Source organism: Macrotis lagotis, chromosome 8 (genome assembly GCF_037893015.1).
Source record: "Macrotis lagotis isolate mMagLag1 chromosome 8, bilby.v1.9.chrom.fasta, whole genome shotgun sequence".
Lineage (NCBI taxonomy): Eukaryota > Metazoa > Chordata > Mammalia > Peramelemorphia > Peramelidae > Macrotis > Macrotis lagotis.
The window spans coordinates 128,635,306-128,655,884 of NC_133665.1; the positions used below are offsets into that span (position 1 = coordinate 128,635,306).

The window sequence follows — 20,579 nt, forward strand, 5'->3', positions numbered from 1 at the left end:
GTTTAACATAGTTATACATGTATATAACCTGTATTAGATTACTCACTATCAAGGGGAGGTGGAATGTAGGGAGAAAATGTGGAACTCAAAACCTTACAAAAAAGGAATGCCGAAAACTAAAACCTAAAATAAAATTCAATTACGGCGGGGGGGGGGGAGTATGTAGTTCGGCAATATTTATTAAAAACATTCTTTATTGCATATAAATCCAGAATGTGTGCAGGCAATGATAATGGTGACAATGATTTTACATGCATGGTTTGTTTTTGTCTCAATGATTCCCACTAATTTATCATGAAGGTTGATATCAACCTTTTGTGAAATGCTATTCTAAATCTAACTAGAATTGAGGTCCAACCTTCCCATCGAGCCAGCTGCTCTACTCTGTAGTTGGTCCTACTCATGACTGGTCAGCACTCACAGCTAACTACCTTTTTCTCCCTCTGTCAAAGCTCATGACTCCTTTTGCATTTGTCACCAAATTTAATTGTCTTGGTGATTTAAATCCCTTCATTCACTGGCAGAGCTAGGATAACAATATAACACATTCAGTTTGCTATTAATATTCATATTTTTTTCCTGTGGTTCAGGCTACTCCTCTTCCCCCAAACTCCTGTGTTCTCAGGGTCCTTTCCCTGAAGACAGGGTGTCATAGTAGATTGGAGTCATGGAGATTTGGGAATCAGAAAGACTTTGGACACTTTCTAAGTGGACCATACATGAGTGACTTAAATTCTTTTAGGGTCTTGTGTTTCCTCATTTAAAAAAAATAGGAGCACTTAGTAATAGGGATGTGGTGAGGTTGACAGGAGAGGATCCATACAAATGCTAATTTTTATTATCTGCCCCTTTTCCCAGGGATGTGATCCCTTTCAGGATTCTCATCATATAATATACACCCTACCCATACTTTAAATATGCAATACAATATAACTCAATCTGTGTGTGTGTGTGTGTGTGTGTGTGTGTGTGTGTGTATGAGAGATTATTTCATCACAGAAGATCAAAACATTCCCTGTCTCCTCACATAAAATGAGAATAATAGATTAAATCACCTCTAAAATCCCTTCTAATTTTAATTCTCTATACATGAGTCTATAAATTGCTCCACCCCACCGCCACACCCCACCCCCGGCCCAAGATAACAAGACATAGTAGAGAAGAGTCCCAAGACTTGGAAATCAGAAAGAACTGGACTTGAATCTCTTCTACAAAATGTACTATGTGTGAGCATAGGTTGGTCCCACCAATTCTAAAAGACTCAGTTTCTTTATGTGTAAAATGGAGGGAATCCTTTGTAGTCTTTATCTAGCAGGGTTGTTGTAAAGTTCAATAATGATAATATATGCAAAGTTTAAGACCCTTTATAACTGGAAATTATTTTTTATCTCCTTTTCATCTTCAACAGATTTCAGCTAGAAATGGTCCTCAAGATAGTCAATATTCAACTGTCAACTTTTTAGATATACTATGTATTGCGTAGGTGGACAAGACAACAATGGTTTTTTTGGTGGCTGAATAAAAGCATTCTTCTTATTATTATTTTCAGAAATAGGTAAGCAAGAAGGGACCCAATGAGTGGTAAGCTTAAAAGGGTTTCTTTGGGGAGGGGTTTAATTTCTAAAGTCAAAGGTTGCCTGCTTTATCCAGGAGGGGCCATGGGTCCCAAAAACCCCAGAAGTAAAGCCACCCTAAAAGACAGAAGACTGTTTGGGGGCTTATTTTATTCTTTGACCACCACAAGGAGGCAGCCCCCCTCTCCTCTCCCCACAGCCCCAGGGAGGAGAACAATGGGAGGCCTCATTGTGAAGGAGACCCCACTGTGAACGAGACATGTAAACTAAGCTGGAAATTCATGTGGGGAATCTTCAGGCTTTGGAGGGGGCTATGAAAAGGCCTGAGATTTGAAATGTAAATCACTGTCCCCTCACCACCATTCCCTTTCCAGCAGGGTGGGCCCCTCATCAATCCTCCTCTCCCCAAAGACTTCCACAGAAGGAGGAAAGGGACATGATGCCCCCACAGCCTGCCAGCCAGTCAAATGCCTCCAGACACAACTGTTTTCAAAGCCCAGCAGGAGGAGGGCTCCATTTTAATGCAAATGCTTACGATCCTCCCAGTAACAGCAGGTGTGGGGCCCCTCTTCATTGTCCAGCCCGGACCCTAGGCCATTCAGAGTTCCAGGCTTGTCCCTCCCCCCCTTCCATGGGTCCCAGCCTGGCTCCCACCAACACCTCGCCATGGGGCGCACGATCACTTCTCAGGCACCATGTGCCACATGCTTTTGTGGTGCAGGCATGACTTTGTACAAGCAGGCCACACACAAGGCACCTCTGACTTACACACACACTCACACATATATACATACAAACTCTCTCTCTCTCTCTCTCTCTCTCTCTCTCTCTCTCTCTTTCCAATCCAACTGAGGCAGCTTTCCCTCTCCTGCCTCAAAAAGAACAAAAGCAGAGATGTGTCAGAAGGGACTGGGAAGAGTGTCTTTCAACCAGTTCCCCATTCTTTCCCCATGAGGCCATGGTGGGCCTCACTAGGGGGAAGGGGCAAATCTGCTGAGTGTCTGCAATCAGGAAATGCTGACACAAACCTTCAGAGAAAAGAGAAAGTTGGGTGTTAGAGAGCTCCTCCTTCAGAAGTAATCCCTCATTGCCCCAACTCAGCAAACTGCCACCAATCTATCATTTCAAATTCTTTTCTCCAACCCCCTGGACACTCTGGATCAGACAGGGTCCAAAACACTGTAGTAGTAGCTGATTGTGACTGCAGCCAAATTTTCAAAGGGTTCTATCGGAATTAGCTGGGGAAACAAGAGAAACTAGAGAGAAGAGGGAGAGAGAGAAAGGGGGGGGGGGGAATCAAATGCAAGAGATGGAAGAGGAAGGCAGGAAAGAGCCAGGGGAAGAAAGATTGAAAATTAGAGAGGAGGGAGGAATAAGGGAGAGAACCAGAGAAAGGAATGAGGGTTGAGAGGGAAGAGAAAAAAAGGCCGAGTCTTTGTGGAGCTCTAAAGAAGTGGGACCTCTCACATCTGCTGGTCACAGAGGGGTGACCCAGATGGAGGCATGAAACACAGACTCCAGGGCTTCCCAGCACAGATGGGATTTAATGAATCTGAGATTTAACCCATAAGAGCCCAGCACAGCAAGGCCATCGTGGCCCCGAAGCCACACACCTTCAAGTCTTATTTATCTTGAAATTTTCAAAAGCTACAAGACTTTTATCTATTAGCTGTCCTTGAAAATAAGAGGTATTGTGATGTTCTTTTTAAAAATTGTTCAATTTCTTCAAGGAATGAATTTTATTTTTCTCTTCAGCTAGGCTTATTTTGCCTGGGGTGGAGAGGGGAGAAATAAGTATGGGGAATGGGTGTTGGAAAGATTCTCTTTTTTCTAGTTGAATTTCCAAAATCCACAATTTGTTCATTTCATCAGCCCACGACCAGTCCCTTTCCTGTCCCTAGACACCATTTTCATAACCTCTGTATAATGAAGGAGAGGACCCCAAGGGTGGTCCACGGTCCACACATGTGGGTCCATATGCTGTCCGAATACATGGGTGCTTAAAAAAGGATTGCTGCATTCAAATGAATTCCTCAGATGTTACTGAAAATTGAAATGATTTTTCAAAGTTCAGGGAAAAAACAAATATGGTCTAAATAGCAAAAATGACTTAAAAGGGATAAAAGGCCCTCAAAAGGAACTTGTGAAGACACAATTACAAGTGATCTGGCTGTGGCTATATAGGGAGCTTTCACTGAACTCCGTTTAAAAAATGTATATGTACATATAAGAGTGTATGCACACACATGCATACATATATACTTGTGTATGCATGGCATAGAAACAGTAAGATGCTGAGCAGAATAGAATGGATGTAATAAGAGTGATTAAGACCCACAAAAAGTCTAAGACGGCTATAAATTTCAGAATAAGCTCATTTGACCTCCTCCTCCTCCACCAAATATTAAAGACAAAAAAAAGAGTATATGAAAAAAGATCAAATAAATTTAAAAGCCCAATGCTTAAGGCAAGTAGCATTGTTTAAGAGATAGGGGAGAGAAAGGAATGTCAATGAAAAAGAAGGAAAAAGGGAATGGGGGGGGATGAAGAAAGGACTTGAAAAGAAACTTGAAAAACAACTTTACAACTTTAAAAAACAGCAAAAATCCAGAGCAACTCAACTTCCATTTTGCTTGTACCTGGCAATATAAACCGCTCTTAAAAATGAGCAGATCTGGGTTCAAGTTGTAGTTTAGTCACTTTCTAGAGGAGCAATCTTTGGCAAATATTATAACTTCTCTCTGAGCACAGGGTTACACATGGACACAATAGGAATCAAAATGCCTATAAGCATTCCTCTAAGAGTTATTAATAAGGCTCAAATGAGATAATGTATGCAATGCTTTTTACAGATTTCAAAGGGACACATATGTCAGTTATTATCTTCATCAAGGTGGATGACCTTCAGAGTAGGGAGGGGGTCAAACATGGTTAAAGGGGAATTTTAATTCTAAAAAAAAGAAGAGAGAAAACCTATTAGTTCTAAAGAAAAGTCTTTGTCTCCTGCCCCAGACAAATAAATCCATAGCACTAAAACAAAATGGGTAGAGATGATTGCTGAAAAATTGACTGTGAGAAACATTTAAGAAGTTGTATAAATGAAGAAAGTTGTCAAAAGATTGGTCAGGGAAAATGTCCTAATTTGTCCAATTCCCCTCCCCCCCCCAAAAAAGAGGAGGTAGATTCTTTAGAACTGTAGATTGTTGAGCTTGACATCAATTCCAGGGAAAATTCTCAAATGGATTTTAAAATCTCTATCAGACCTGAATCTGGAAAGCTTGCATTGATAATTCATTCGATGGCAGAATTCAGATAACAAAATATCTCAACAGACTAAAAGAATGGGTCAAATCTAGCAGGACCTATAACAGCAAAGTACATATAACCAGTGCTAAATAAATGTTGAAAAGAATGAAATTAAATAATTGGGAATTCAATGAGAATAAATATTAAGTCTTTGAATAGTTTTGCTTTTTAATAACAAAGCAAATTACAGGAAAGATAAAATATGATGAAACAAAAATTTGGGAACCTCTTCGGTATCTTAGGTGCATACTTAAAAAATCAACAATGTTATCTAGATGCCAAAAAATAAATACAACTGTATATAAGAAATATGGTTTCTAGATCAAAAGAGTTAAATGTACCATTGTACTCTATTGGTCAAAATACAACAAAATACAACTGACAAGCTAAAAGTGTGCTGAAGAAAAGGTAATTGGATTGTGAGCTGGCTTAAAACTCTTATCACATGAGAATGGTTAAAAAAAATTTAACAGATATCCTAAAGTTGACTTATTAGAGACATTACTGTTATCTTCATATACTTTGGAAAAAGAATTTTCTGTGTTTTACCAAAGGGCATGAACTTAGGACCAATGAGAAGAAATTATAGAGAAATTACAAAGAGGCAAAAGAACAGCTAGAGTCATTTGAAAATGTAATGAGTTATTTTGTGGAGCAGTGAGTTCCCCATCACTAGAGGTCTACTTGATAGGGCTATTGTAGAAAGGATTCATGAGTTGAGGCGGGGAAGGAGAAGAGGTTAAGTAACATGTCCAGGGTCACACAGTAACAGAGCATCGGAAGTTAGATTTGAACTCAGGTCTTCTTGACTCCAGGCCCAGGGCTCAATACCTAGCTTCCTGTTTCAACTCCAGTTTTATGATCTGCACCTTGCCCCACTGTGCTCAGTTTGTGGGAGACAGGTGAAATGAATCCATGTACAATACATATGCCCAACAACTCTAATTAGCCACACTAATATCAAAAGAGAAACTAATCCCCAAATCACTTATAGGTGGCTTTTGAGACAAATGCAATTTTTCATTTCTAAATAGTCAAATGACCTTTGTCTTTCTTATTTCCCTGTTCAATTAAGATCAATTTGTACTCCCTGATTACAGTCGGAGGGAAGTAACTGGCTGCTGGATGGTGTGCTGGAAGTGTATCAGTGACCAAGGGGATTCCAATCTCAGATCTCTTACAAATCTCTCTCAAAAACAAGAGATATAAACATGGAGAATTTCAGAATAAGAAAAGACTCCTGACTAGATCTCAGGTTGGTTTATATGTGCAGGAAAGCTGTCATCTCTGACTAGAAGGGCAAAGGCTCCCCTTTCCCATATATCTCTACCCAGTCCCAGTCCCAGCCCCAAGCTCTCAGGAAATAGTCAACAGAACAGCTGACCTTCAGCCTCTACTGTCTCAGTCTAGAGAAGCCAACACCAATGCTAAAAATGGCTTTTCTAAAATAAATCCATAGTCAAAGATGCCAATGTGCACCTCACAAATAAAGCACTAAGAAAGCAGACTCCACTTGCATGAGTCTAATTTAGCCCTTCCTAGGTCCAGACAGAGAGAAGTCAAACCATTTTAGCTCAAAGAAAGATGAGGACAACCCATCCCAGAGCTGGGCAGGCAAAGTCTTGATGATGATGCTGGGTCACTGGGTAGGATCCAAGGACAAATGATTAATCTGGCCTTGAAATAGCCTATCAAAAAGGAGTCCTGTTAGAGAAGCACTCTGTAAGAATCTATGAGGATTAACACAGAAACCTTCTCCTGATGGGAAGTTCCTAAAAAAAAAGGAGACTTGAATTTTTCCTGTGAGTATACTGTGCGTGATTGACATGATACCATTATGTTCACTATATCATTGTATTTCTATGTTATTTAAGTTTTTATCATTTTTTTTGTTTTTATCATTTTTAAAGCATTTGTTCCATCTCCCTTGGATTAGGAGTATTAAGAGAGCAACACCAAACTCTTTGGTGGGATGATTCAGACTATTTTCATATATCATATATTTAATTATATGTTGTATAGTAGAAGTAGGCTGATTATGAATAGGTAACAGCACTTTACAAAGAACTGCACAGGAGAAATAATCAAGAAAAATATGATCTGAAAAGGAGATGGAATGAAATCAAGAGTTCTTAGATATGTATTGGCATGTCATGGACCCCTCAATTTGATGATCTGGTAAAGTCTAGGAGTCTTTGCTCAGAAGAATGTTTTTGCATACATAAAACAAAACAAGAAAGCAAAGAAAATCAATTATACTGAAATGCAGCTATCAAAATATTAAAAAAATTAATGAACCTTAAATATTAGCTAATAGACAGCTCCTGTGATCCACTGATACTGTCTAGATTTCAACAGAACGTGACAAGCCCCTATAGTGAACTTAGGGGAGTATATGGACAAGAGTCCTACAGAGTGAGTAGACTTGGACAAACTGTGTTCAGTAGCATTGAAAGGAATACCATCAATGAAAATTCAGATCCAATAGTTTGTCTTGATGACAATAAGCTTTATGGAGGGAAAAACTCTTTCTCATTGAAACTGTTTCTCCTTCAACATCAAGAACTGTAGTTATTTAAAAAATATTTACTGAATGAAGAAAAAAATTAAGAAAAGAGGAGGCTGCATGACACTAACTGAAAGGTTTTTGGCCAACCAATGTCCTACTTGTTCACCTACGCATTCTTCCTCCTGGAAACCTCCTGAGGGTGCTATCTCTGCTTTGATTTCATTTATTCTCTTCTAGAGACTGAATGAATAGATTGAATCCCTCCCCCCCAAAACGAAACTAAGATGATAAGATTTACTTACCAATGCAACAAGAAAACTCAGTTTGTCAACAACAAAGTTGGTCTAGAACCTAGGTCTCCTGAATGCCAGTCCAAGAAACTTCCTAATAGACTAGCACTGGGAATCACTTTCTTCCACAAAATGACTGTAGGAACTTCCCTTGTGGCTCAAAAAAGTCAATTTTATTGTGAGCTAAACACTTTACTTCCATCCTCCTTAGGAATGCACAGAGCATCTCAGAGGGGAAAATTTGGAAAGTGCAAGAGATTAAAAGGCCTAGGTTCTAGTTCCAGAATTGACATTTTCTAGTTAGATGATTCTAAGTTTAGTCATTTACCTTTCTCCTAGGCCTCATTCCTTTCATCAGCAAAATGAGAGGGTAGCTGTGGGATGAGATGGCTGTGGCACAATGGTTTCCCTTAACTGTTTTTATTTGTTTCAAAGGAGGTCTCTCAATTGTGTGTGTTGACTGGAGGAAGGGGCATACCCAAAAGTGACTGAAGAAAAAACAAAAGGTTACAATAAAACTTATTTAAAAAATAAGACAAAGGAACATATAATCTCTAAGAACCATTTAACCACTAATGCCTTAATATTCTAGAACTAGAGAAAAAGATTCTAGGACTCCACAATACTCCTCCTTTACCTGTGTCACAGAGGTAACCTTGTGTCCCTGAGGATTATGGGGAAGGGGTGTCCAAGTTCTGGCAGGTCCAACCATCCTAAATATTGGACAGGATTGGCAACCATCTATATGTCTGTTTTCTGAGAACCAGTCTTCACAGACTGATGAATATTACAGCAACACCAAAATAGCATGTACTGAATTGTAGTGGGATTGTATTCTGCTAGATGAAATATTCACATCAACTAAATCACTGATCCCTGAAGAACCTGTGGCGTCTCTTCTTTCGTGCTTATTTCATGGCCATCTGACAGCAATTTCCCAATTCTTCCCCGATGTAAAAGAAGTCCATTGTAAATTCTTCTCATCTGGCCTTTGAGATGAGAAGGCCTCTCGGAGTCTTGCTAGGATGATTTTCAGGATCCCAGATTAAGTCAAAGAGATTACAGCTAACTATGAATAAAGTGGAAAAGGAAAGATTGAGGGAAAAAAATTTTTCCAAACAAGCAGGAATATATGTCATCCAAGACATGGTGAAAATCTTGAATCCTTAGCTGCACTTTATCCAAACAGAGTAGGCAGACACATAATCAAAAATATTTTTTCCAACTTCCTCTCATGGTACCTGAATTTCTACCATTAAAGCATTCTCCTTTGGATAAAATATTAGCCTAGACACCTTTTTTAAAAAGGCAAAGTCATCCCTAGAAGGAATCAAATATCTTTCTACCTTAATGTGACTGAATTTGTCAATTGAGTCCATGAGTATTTTTAAGGAAGGTCAAAAAAAGAAAAAGAAAAAAAGAGGGAGTTGAGGTCTACAGCCAAACTGTCATCTATGTTTTTTTCCACGGCTACATGAGCACCTCTATTTTGATGGGTAAAAATAAAGGCTGCAAAATCAGACAAGTGACTGATGCCTCAGGGAAAAGATCAAAGAAAATGAAACCACAGAATTGCTATAGGAGAAAAGCCTGGAAGCAAAACTCAAAAGATCGAGATTCTAATCTTAGTCCTTTCACTAACTCCCTGTAAGACCTTGGTGAAGTATTTAAAGTCTCCTGGGCAGTTTCCTCACCAGCCTACATCATACAGGTGTTGAAAGGATTCATTAGGTATAAAGGGCTTCCACAGAGCCCTGTTCTCTGCCATCTTTAATTCTCACACTTTGTAATACCATCTCTCTCAGAATATAATCCTATAGCTTTCCTCCTTTTTTCATAGTCAATCTCCTAGAAACATCTTTATATACTCTCACAGTCCAAAATGGAATTCATTATTTTTTCCCCCAAAATCCAGTCCTTTTCCTCAGTTTGCTACATCTCTGTCAATAACCCTCCAGTCTTTCAATAACCCAGTTTTGCAACCCTGGGTTCATCTTCAACTCCTCACTCTCTGTCTCTGTCTGTCTCTGTCTCTGTCTCTCTCTCGCTCTCTCTCTCACACACACACAAATATAAAAACAACTGCTGCCATATCTTGCTGATTCTACATCCACATCTCTCCTAGATGCTGTGTCCCCTTCTCTCCATTCTCACACAGCTACAAAGCTCAGGCCAGCTGATCTTCTCTCCTGGTCTCTCCTCCCTAATCCATCCTCACTCAGTTGCCGAAGCAATATTCCTGAAAAGCACAGGTCTGTCCACATCCCTACTTGGCCAAAATCAACTCCAGCGGCTCCCTATTACTGCTAGGATAAAATGTAAGCTCAGCATTTGAGGTCCTACACAATCTGGCCCCAGCCTAGCTGTCTGGTTTATCGTGCATCTCTCTCCCCCTGTGCAGTAAAACCATTCTTCCCCCTCATCCTTACACATCCTCTTTCCTATCTCAGTCCCTTTTACAGGCTCTCCTTCTCCTACCTGCCTCCCTTCAAAGCTCAGCTCCCAGATCTTCATGAAGCCTTTCCTAATTCTTTCCCCTCTCCCCCAAAGCTGCCAGTGCTCCCCTATCTTTCCTTGTCTTGATTTTCTATGTACTTATGGGTATGCAAGTTTGTACATGATTCTCCTTATGAAATGTAAGCTCCTTAAGGGCGGCAACTTTCATTTTTTGTCTTTGAATCCCCAGAGTCTATCAGAGTACCAGGCCTTTAGTTAACCCTTAACAAATGCTTATGAAATGATGGATCTCCTTTTCACCCCCAGAGTCTTCTTCCTGGGAAGGTCAAGAGATTTCAGAAAGATTTCAACAGAAGACCTTCCTTCAGTTCTGGACACAACAGATGACCACCCTTGTCAGGAATCTTCACAGCTGTTCTCAGAGAACAGGACTAGTGAAAACCTACCTTATGTCACCAATTTTAAAAAATGACCCCAGCTGGAAAGGTAAATAGGCAATGGTTGAGGCTGTGGTAGAAAAAAAAAAAACTTATGAGTTCTTATCAGTCAAGTCTTTAGGACAAATTCTTATGTTATCATGCTCTTGTTTCTAAGACATTCAGGATCAGGAAGAAGAACACACTGTACAAAGGAGAGTCCTAGCAGGTAATAGTTCTGCAAGCTGAGTGGATCCTTGGCCAATATAAGCTCAGGACTGCCTAAAATATTTGGGTGAGGCTCCTTTTGAGGATACAGGGTTAGATGAGAATTTGTTCCCCAAATAGGCAATAGCAGAAAGGGCAGGTCAAAGGCCCCACCCTCCATAAATAAATGAGACAAATGGATTCCTAGAGTGTTCATGCAAACAATTGTGTATCTTTCAGAATGGGAAAGAAGATCATGGAACTGAAGGAGGTGGGGAAGGGGAAAGGTCTGAAGTCATGTGGATCCTTAAGTAAAAAAAAAAGTGTGGAAGAAATGAGCCAAGAGCAGGGACTCAAAAGGTGGCAGATAAAGCCAGGAAGATGGAGGTTGACCTCTGAAAAGTAGCTATCACCGCAGTGATGTCTAGGTAACTGGAGCTCAGGTTACAAACCAAAAATGCAAGCCCAGACAGAGCTCCGGACATGAGAACCATCAGCTCCTCAGCAAGCAGCCTCAAGCCCTCAGACGGGCCAGACAGGCCCTGGCATATCAAACCCAACCAATGCTTTGGGTGAAAACAACATCTGGCCAGAAAATCCACCAAGAGGGCTGGCTGGGGACAGCTGCTCTTTGCTTTCTCACTTCCCTTAAACTAAAAAGCCCTCGAGGACAGACCATATTTTTCTTAAAAGGCAGGAACTTTAAAAAGACTAGGTCTCTTTCAGACACTGGCAGGGGGAGGGAATCTTTACATTTTTCTCTCCTTTGATCTTATAAGTCCATCACTAGGAAATTTTTCCCCCCTTAAGTCAGCATCCTAGAGCTCCTGTCAGGAAGATGGGAGTGCTAAATTCAGTTGTTTTTATGTGGTTCACCCCCCCCCCCCCCAACCAGGACTAAGGGGAGAGAATTGAGCTTCAGAACATTATTTCAGGAAGTGGCTGAAATATAATCCTCAAGCAAAGGCCATGGTAGCTGACCCCTGGCCTGGCCCGCTACAAAGCTTTGGGAGTCTCACAGAGAGACCCCCCCCCCCCAGGCCTTCCACACAAAGAAAGACCTATGTGGTTAAAAGGGCAACTCCCCTCCCCCATTTCAGCCACGTGGGATCCAACTGCTAAGACCCCAGGGGTGGTCACCATGGGGATAACCTTAATGACCACTGGTGACCACTTATCCATGCAAGGGAGGCCAGGAACGGGGAAAGGGAAAAACTCAACAAAAATGTAGTAAGTACTCACATTTATTTATTAAGGCACTATGCATGCGATATTTATAGGCTACCTAAGAGATTCAGCTCAACAGACATTTTAAAAAGCACCATATGCAAAAGGTTGGAGATATCCACACAGAAATGAAAGTCTTTTTCTCTGAGGAGTTCCCATCCTACTTGGAATAACACAGATACAGAAAAATAACCAGAAATAGATGGCCCTGACAAATGGGAGGGGGCGTGGGAGCTAAGCCTTAAAAGAAATTCTAGGAGGGAAGAGGGTGGGCAGCCTGGATGAAGAAAAAAAAAAGTCCCTTGAAAGGAGATGGAGAGCTGTGTTCAGAATTCCAAGAGGAATGTGGAGTGTGTGAATGTGAACCAAGTCTGATTTATGGGGGTTGTGTCCATCAGATGAACCAGATTCTAGTTCTGGTTCTGCTGTTCAATTCTTGTATGACCTTGGACAAGTCACTTCCAGTCCTGTAAAAATTGGGGCTTGGACAACCTTATCAGCTTTCACATCCTCTCCAGAAAATAGCCTCCTTGCCTTCTCCCTCACTAAGCAAACAAGAAGCTCTGCTAGGCTGTGTGTTCCCTAGGGATGGCCTCCATCCATCAAAAAGGTATCTGGAGACAGCTTCTAGACCAACTGGTTAAAACCAATTCTGCTACTGCCTATTCTGGAGCAGTAAAAAGTCTCATCTGAACAACCTGCCCCAAGCCTCCCAATACACATCACCCCACCCTCCAGCTAAGGAGAACAGGGTTCTATGACCTCCACAGATCAGGGAAGGAGGGAATAAAGGCTAGTCCAGGGTCTAACCAGCTTTTTTAGAAGTTTGAGAAGAAAACCTTTAGGAAGCAGTTATTTCCAGACAACCAAGCTTCCAAATCTTAAATACAATTTTAGCCAAGAAATTATCGTGCACAGGAACCACAGAACTGAATATTTAGGTTAAAAGCTACTTTCTTTATATGCACACACAAAAGAAAAGTGTTGTGAGAGCAACTTGGTGAAGAGGGGTAGGGAAGTATTTCAGGAACAGGTGCTGAGAGACCCACCACTCTGAGGCCTGAGCAAACAGCTGTCCCGAAGGCCGACTGATCGAAAGCCTAAGAATGATAGGAATGTTCTGGTACTTTCTCCAAAGCTCTTATGAGATCACAATGGGAGGTAGCAGAGAAGATGTACTTCATAGGAATGAGTATTTCTGAATTTGATAGGATCTTTTTTGGTTTCATTTTTTTAAAGTTTAATTGATAAATTTTGTTTTTCACTTTTCTGGATATATCTCCCAACATCTTCTAGCAATGACTACTCCCTTATGACAAAGGAGAAATAGTTAAGCTCCCCAAATGGAAAAGGTTGATCATTTGGTGATGTACAAAATTCTGCTCCAGGAGACTCCCTGTATGCTGAGAGAAGGGAGACATTTTTTTTTCTTTAATATTCTGATTTCATCTTCCTTCTATTGCCTTTTTATATACATTTCTGCAGTCATGATTAAATCAAATATTTTAAAACTGTGGGTACCAAGGACAAGTTAGTTGGTCAATGAATGCCACAAAAGCCTCTCTCCTAGGTATTAGTTTTCAAATTGGATGGGGAATGGGTAGAGATGGCCTCAAGAGTAAGGAAAACCTCTGGAACATACTGGTTGTGGGATCCTGGTTAAGTCACACTCTCACAGTGCCTCAAGCCAACTTCATTAGCAGAAGGAGTCTTCTCATTCAGGAGTTTCTCATTCCACAGGAATCATAGATTTAATCCCCATCCTCTTCCCTATGAAATCCTGTGGCTCCAGTCACCCAGTTCGGGCCACTGCTCATTTCCACATTCTTGAAGCCCTCATCCCTCCTGGGTCCCATCCTCCACTGATCTCTTCACTTATAAAACAATACCACACACACATTCTCTCTGCTTGGACTGTAATCAATTTGGTGCTTCATGCCATATGGACTTTATGCTCTTTAATTTTCACTAGGGAGACAGGAGGACAATTCATAATGCACATCAGCATTATAAAAGAGAACAATTTTAAGACTCAAGAACTCTGATCAACTCAATGATTAACTGTATTTCCAGAGGACCAATGGTGAAGAATGTTTTCCACTTCCTAACAGATATGGGAACTACTACTAAGTACAATGAAACTCATTTGTGGCTAATTTGTGGATTTGTTTTGTTTACCTATAATTCATCAGTTCCAAAGGTTTTGTTTTTATTCTTTCAGAGCAGGGGAGATAGAAGGGAGAAACGTAAAAGTTTTAAGTGAAAAAAAAAAACACTGTGGAAACAAGACTAAAGATTAGAGAATCTCAAAATTTCAGAAGCAGAAGGAACTTTAGGAGCCATCCAGGTAAATATATATATATAGAAAAAGAATCATCACCATAACACACTCTACAAGTAGTTGAGACTTTGGTTGCTCAGACTTTGCTTGAAGACCCTCGAGTCAAAAGAAAATCACTACTCCACAGGTTGTTCAGTCCATTCCCTTTGGGGGTAGCTAGTTGTGTAAAGAAGTTTTTTTCCTTCCAACAATTCTAAATTTTGCTTCTGGCAATTTCCACCACTCTACTCTAAGGAGCCAAACAGAATGAAATGTAATCCTTTATCTCTATGAAAACCTTTCAAATACTTGAAGGGAGGATCCATAACTGCCTCCCCCAACCCCAGGGAAACTATTCCCATTTCATTCCTTAAAATGGATACACTTCCCCATTTATTGGCTCTCTTCTGAATGCCTCTCCAGTTTCCCAATGACTTTGATAACACAAGTCACCATCTTATTGCTAGGAATCCTGCCTTTCTATTCAAGGCAAGCTTATACTTGCTCCAATTCCTATCATCCCCCATTCCTCCTATCAAGCTTTTGTTCAGTTTTTTTTTCAGTCATGGTTGACTCTTCCTGACCCCCTTGGGGTTTTCTTGGCAAAGATACTGGAATGACTTGCCTTTTCCTTCTACAACTCATTTTAATAGATGAGAAAACTGAGGCAAACAGGGTTAAGTGACTTGCCCAGGGTCACATAGCTAGTAAGTGTCTGAAGTTGGACTAGAACTGAGGAAGGTAAGTATTCCTGACTCTAGACCCACCTGATATTCTATTCACTGTCCTACCTAGCTGCCCCTATCAAACTTGCAGTATGCTGAAACCCTAGATCTTTTCCAAATAGCTAACAACCATCCCTTCTCCTATTTTGTACTTGCAAAGCTGATTTTTAAAAAAATGAAACATAAGACTTTATATTTGTCTCCACTGCATTTAATCTTAAATTTGGCCCCCTTCTTTAGACTGTTAAAATTTTTTTAGATCCTGACTCCAGCATCAAGTGTGCTAACATTCCGTTTTCTAGGTTATCTGCAGTTTGAGAAGGATGCTTTTCATTGCTGATCTCCAAGTCATCTCTCATGGTGAAACCAGAATGAGCAGTCCACCAAAGTCAAGGTCAGCAATGCTGTTTTGTCTTCTGTCTTTTCCCAACTACCCAAAGGGTAGAACCTAAGACTACATTAAGTAGAAAGTAAAAAGTTTAGAGAAAAAAACTTCCATGTCCATCTTCCATGTACTACACAACACAAATTCCTATTAACCTATACAATTATATCCAGTCTATTCTCTTTACACCCCATATCACTGAAAAATAAAACATTTTGCATCTCTATAGACAAGAGACCTTTAGCAACACTAAGTAAAACAACAGACTGCTGGTAAACAACAATAGTAGGGCAAGGATACAAATAAACACAACAGAGATGGGCCGCTTATTCTGGTTTCACCATGAGAGAAGACTTGGAGATCAGCAATGAAAGCATCCTTCTCAAACTGCAGATAACCTAGAACAAGGAGTGTTAGTTAACACACTGGATGCTGGAGTCAGAGTCCAAAACATTTTTAACAGACTAAGAGAGATGGTTGAATCTAAAGCATGATATCAATCATCTTTTTGGAGTTCTGGATCCCTCTGATGAAGCCTAAAGATGTTTTTCATGTTTTTAAATAATTAAAAGACATGCTAAATTTAGTTTAGAGGTTCATGAAAATAAAAATGTAATTTTCTCCTATCCAAATTCATGGATACCATTTCTGCCCAAATCTATTCACAGGACCCCAAAAGTTTAGAACCCTCAAAAATCTAAAGGAAATGCAGAATGCTAAAAATTCAGCTTCTTCATTTTTATAGATGGGCAACTAGGCAATACCACAGCACATAGAGCAGTGAGTCTGGAGGCAGGAAGACTTCAGTTCACACACATACACAGACACCCCCCCATGAAATTAGTTTGCATTTACTTTGTGTGTGTGTGTGTGTGTGTGTGTGTGTGTGTGTGTATGTGTGTATAAATATGTGCACACATACTTACATATACGTATACATGTGTGTATATGTAAATCTATATGTACACATATGTGTGTATAGTTTAACTTATTTATTCATGTGTGTTATTTCCTCCTAAGGGAATGTAAGTTTCCTAAGATCAAGAGCTACTTCATTTTTGTTACTGGATCACCTCAGCCTGGTATAAGGATCTTAATAAATACTTACTGAATGAATTATCAATCCCACCCATATCTAAAGGTTCTCCCATTAAAGCCCTGCTTTGATGCTTCATTATGGCTTCGGGGTGACCCTGGGTTCTTAAAGGCTATGCAAGCCCTGGCAGGTCCACGTACACTGGAAAAACTCTGAGTACAGGCAGAGCAACAGACTATATGTCTGTCATCTGAGCTCAGCCTAGTGAAGTTCAAAGACGTTCAATCACCACAGAGTTGGCCACTTAAGTGATGATTTTTTTTAAGCCACAACAGCTCAGAATACTATCCAAAACACAGAAGTTAAGATATAGAGGGATAAACAGAAGCCACATGGATGAAACCAAGGGTCCTGAAGTATATACTAATGTATATTTGAAGTTAAGGTATCAACCTGTGAAGTCTTGCTCTCCATCAAAAAACTCAACATCTTAGATTGTCAATAGCCCAATAAGGCTCTAGCAAAGAGAAAATATAAAAAATGACTCTCGTATATTATCTTCCTTGTTCCCATTCCATCACCCATCTTGGAATCCTTGAATTCCCTCAAGGTCAGCTTAAGGACCACCTCCCAAGAGGAAGCCCTTCCTGGATCCCCTCTCCAATCATCATCCATAGATTCAGCTTTTTATATGCTGTATTCCACTAATAGAATGTGATTTCCTTGGGGATCATGATGGTTTTCATTTTATCCTCCTATCCCCAGCTCCTAACATGAAACAGGTGAATGTTAATGCTCGTTGGCCTGGATTCTATCCAGCAATTGTTTCCTCATTTTAAAAATACAGAATCTTATACAGGTGAAACTATTTTCTTAAAACCAAAGCCACAAACATAAAATAATTTGAAGACTCTAATATCTCCCTCTACTTCTGCTGGATACATGGACTCACAGAAAAAAAGGGAACTCAATTAGTCTGTAAACTATATTATGGAATCAAGGAAATCTAAAACCTAAAAAGTTTACTTACAAATTTATCTGAGAACAAAGTAATTTGGGAAACAGATAAAGGTGGTATTCCCAAAGTCAAGAAAGCAATGCAAAAACTCCAATCATGCTATATCTTAATCCCCATCACACCCCACTTATGACAATCTCCTCTCACATTTCAAATAAAAAGTAGGATACCCCCCCAGTAGTGGATCTTCAATTTCAAAATTAAAAATCAATGGGAAAATAGCATCTATTTCATGGATAACTTTGTTAAAATATATGATCTCTATCATCACATATATATATACATACACACATATATGTACAAACACTTATTTTCAATATATTCTCTGTGCATATATACACATCTATAAATATACATATATCTAAATAAATATAAATATACACATACTTATACATAAACCCTGAGGTTCAACCTTTCACCCTGAAAATAGTAAATTTTTGAGGATGATTGAAAAAGATAGGAAAATTAGTGCAATGTTTATCGGTCTATGAATCAGTACAACCCTTCTGGAAAGCAATTTAGAATTATGAAAATAAAATGACTAAAATGTCCATAGTCTCTGAACTTGAGATTTCATTCCAAAGAGATCACTGGCCCCCTAAGAAAGTCCCTGTATACATGAAAAATTCAGAGCAGCATTTTTTGTGGTAGACACATAGATAATCGTCAATTGGGAAAAGGCTAAACAAATTGTGGTACATGGATATAATGGAATATTATTGTTTTGAAAGTTATAAATATTCTTAAAAAGCATGGAAAGTTTATTTGAATAGATTAAGAATAAAGTAAACAGAGCCAAGAAAATATGAAGAATAAACCTGACTCAAAAGAAGAGACATGAGAAGACACTTTCACCCTTTGCAGAGATGGGAGGTCTATGAGTGTTGCAACACAGCACATGCTTTCAGACTTTATACAGAATACCCATACACATATACACTCATATATTTTTGTATATGTGTATTTCATGGAGTGAGGGACACTTTATGATACAATACTGAGGAACACTAAAAATAATCTCAGGAAAGTCCAGAAGCAATGGACTCTCTCATCCATGATGATATCAAACAAGCAATTAAGATGACTTTGTCAGCAATGTAAAAGATGAACTACAGAGGAGAAAGATAGGAGGTTTGTTACAAGAGGCTAGGCAAGAAAAATGGGGGGCGGAACAAGAATGATTGAACTGACAAGGCTTTAAGATTTTATCATCATCATCATCATCATCAACATTTATTACTAATCACTCACCTTTATATGACATTCTATAAAGCACTTTCCTCAAACTGCCTATCTAAGATCATTTTCTCTAATTTGTGAACCAAAAAATTGACAAGGAAAATGAAGTGAATTTCCAAGGATCATACAGTTAAGAGTCATGTGAAACTTGAACCAAAGTCTTCTGAATCTAAACTCAGCATTCTTACCACCGTAACAAACTTTCCCTATTGGAAATCTTAATTTTTCTCATACTGAGCAAGAAATAATTTATAGAAACTTGGATAAAATGTTTTCAGCATTCTTATACCAATCAAACCTTAAAGAGTCAATCTTTTACAATTTCACAAACAGACCTGATACAAATATTTACATAGGTAGATGAACAATTCTGCTACTTCCTGATTTCTGATATCCATTCTCATTGAAAATTGGCTATGAGTTCAGAGAAACAGAACAAACATTTTCATCTCCATAGGAAGACAACTAGGCAAGTCAGAATAAACCCAATCTACTCTACATCACCAGAGCACTTGATATTAAGAATTATCCCTGTCAAGCCTGACAACTGCCTTCTGGGGGGGGGGGGGGGTGGAGTAAGAGTAGGGGGAAAAATTGTAAAACTCAAAATAAATAAAATCCTTAAAAAAAAAAAAAAAAGAATTATCCCTTCCTTCTTTAACAAAGTTGACCAAAAGAGAATAAGCAGAATTTCCGATCCTCTCCATCCTCTCTGGCTTTCCTAACTATGAGGGTCTCAGCTCAGCTTCAAGGAAAGGAGCCAGCCTCTATCTCACTAAGCTACTGAGCTCAGATGATAAACCCTCTTTAAGTCCCCAGCAGTCACTGGATTTTTTTCTCCAGACCTCAGTAGTGTAGTAGAAAAGGGAACAGTGGATGGAACCCTGAAAATGGATAAAAGGTATATGTTCTTGAGTCAATAATGACCTCCCCCACAGATCACTCAAGCAAAATTTATCAAAGTGGTATGAATTTAAGTATCCTATAGCATTCCACAGGTGGTTTTACTCTAAAGAAAAGGATAGAGTAGAATGATCATTTGTATCACCAACATGCTTCTCTCAACCCCATCACAATTCCCAACATTGCCACCCCAACTAACACCCTTCTCTCTCCCCAAATCCTTCTCATTTCTCCCCAACAAACCTCCTCAAGCCAGTAGGACTGTCCAAATGGTCTTTATCACCATAAAGTCTATATCCAATACTGCATTATCAGGCTATGGATGTTCAACCTTATTTGGTTCCTGGGACAACCCAACAGGGACAGTTCCCAGGGAGTTCCCAGTTTAGACAAATCCAGAGCCTGTCCTTAAGGCTCCTGGCCTGGGTTAACCATGCAGCCATACTGAAGCAAAAAAAGGAGTTCTAGTCTGGATATGGGTGAACCATTTAAACTAAATGAAAGTTAGACCTCAAGGGAAAAGAAGAGACAGATGCCATGGATTCTGGTTTAGTGACAAAAATCACCCTGAATCACCCAAATGCTCCAAGAGAAAATACAATTCAAAACAGTAGGGATCTTCTAGGAGACCTTAGGGATCTTGTCCAATCCTCTTTTTATAAATAAGGAAACTGAAGTCAAGAGAGTTCCCACAGAATTTAAATCTGAACCTGGGTCTTCTGATTTCAATTGCATCAATGTTCTTTCCATTATATCTCATATGTTCTGAGCAACTTTCACCAGCACGAATCCTCTGGAAATATTCAAACTTCTAGCAGGAGACTAGCCTGGAGGGAACTGACCATGAAAAGTGGTCAACAAATACTTATCTAGGGTAATTATCCTGGCATCTGCTTTGAGGGAAAGGGCTAGATTTGATTACTTGGTTCTCTTTGAAATGAAACACTGAACCCAGAATCCAAAATGC

General features: G+C 39.5%; 1 protein-coding gene across 1 annotated transcript in view; it reads right to left on the reverse strand.

Annotated features, from left to right (window-relative positions):
* The window catches only part of ACVR2B (activin A receptor type 2B), a 67,863-nt gene that overhangs the window by 41,396 nt on the left and 5,888 nt on the right, over positions 1 to 20,579 (reverse strand). The gene's annotated exons all lie outside the window — the stretch shown is intronic.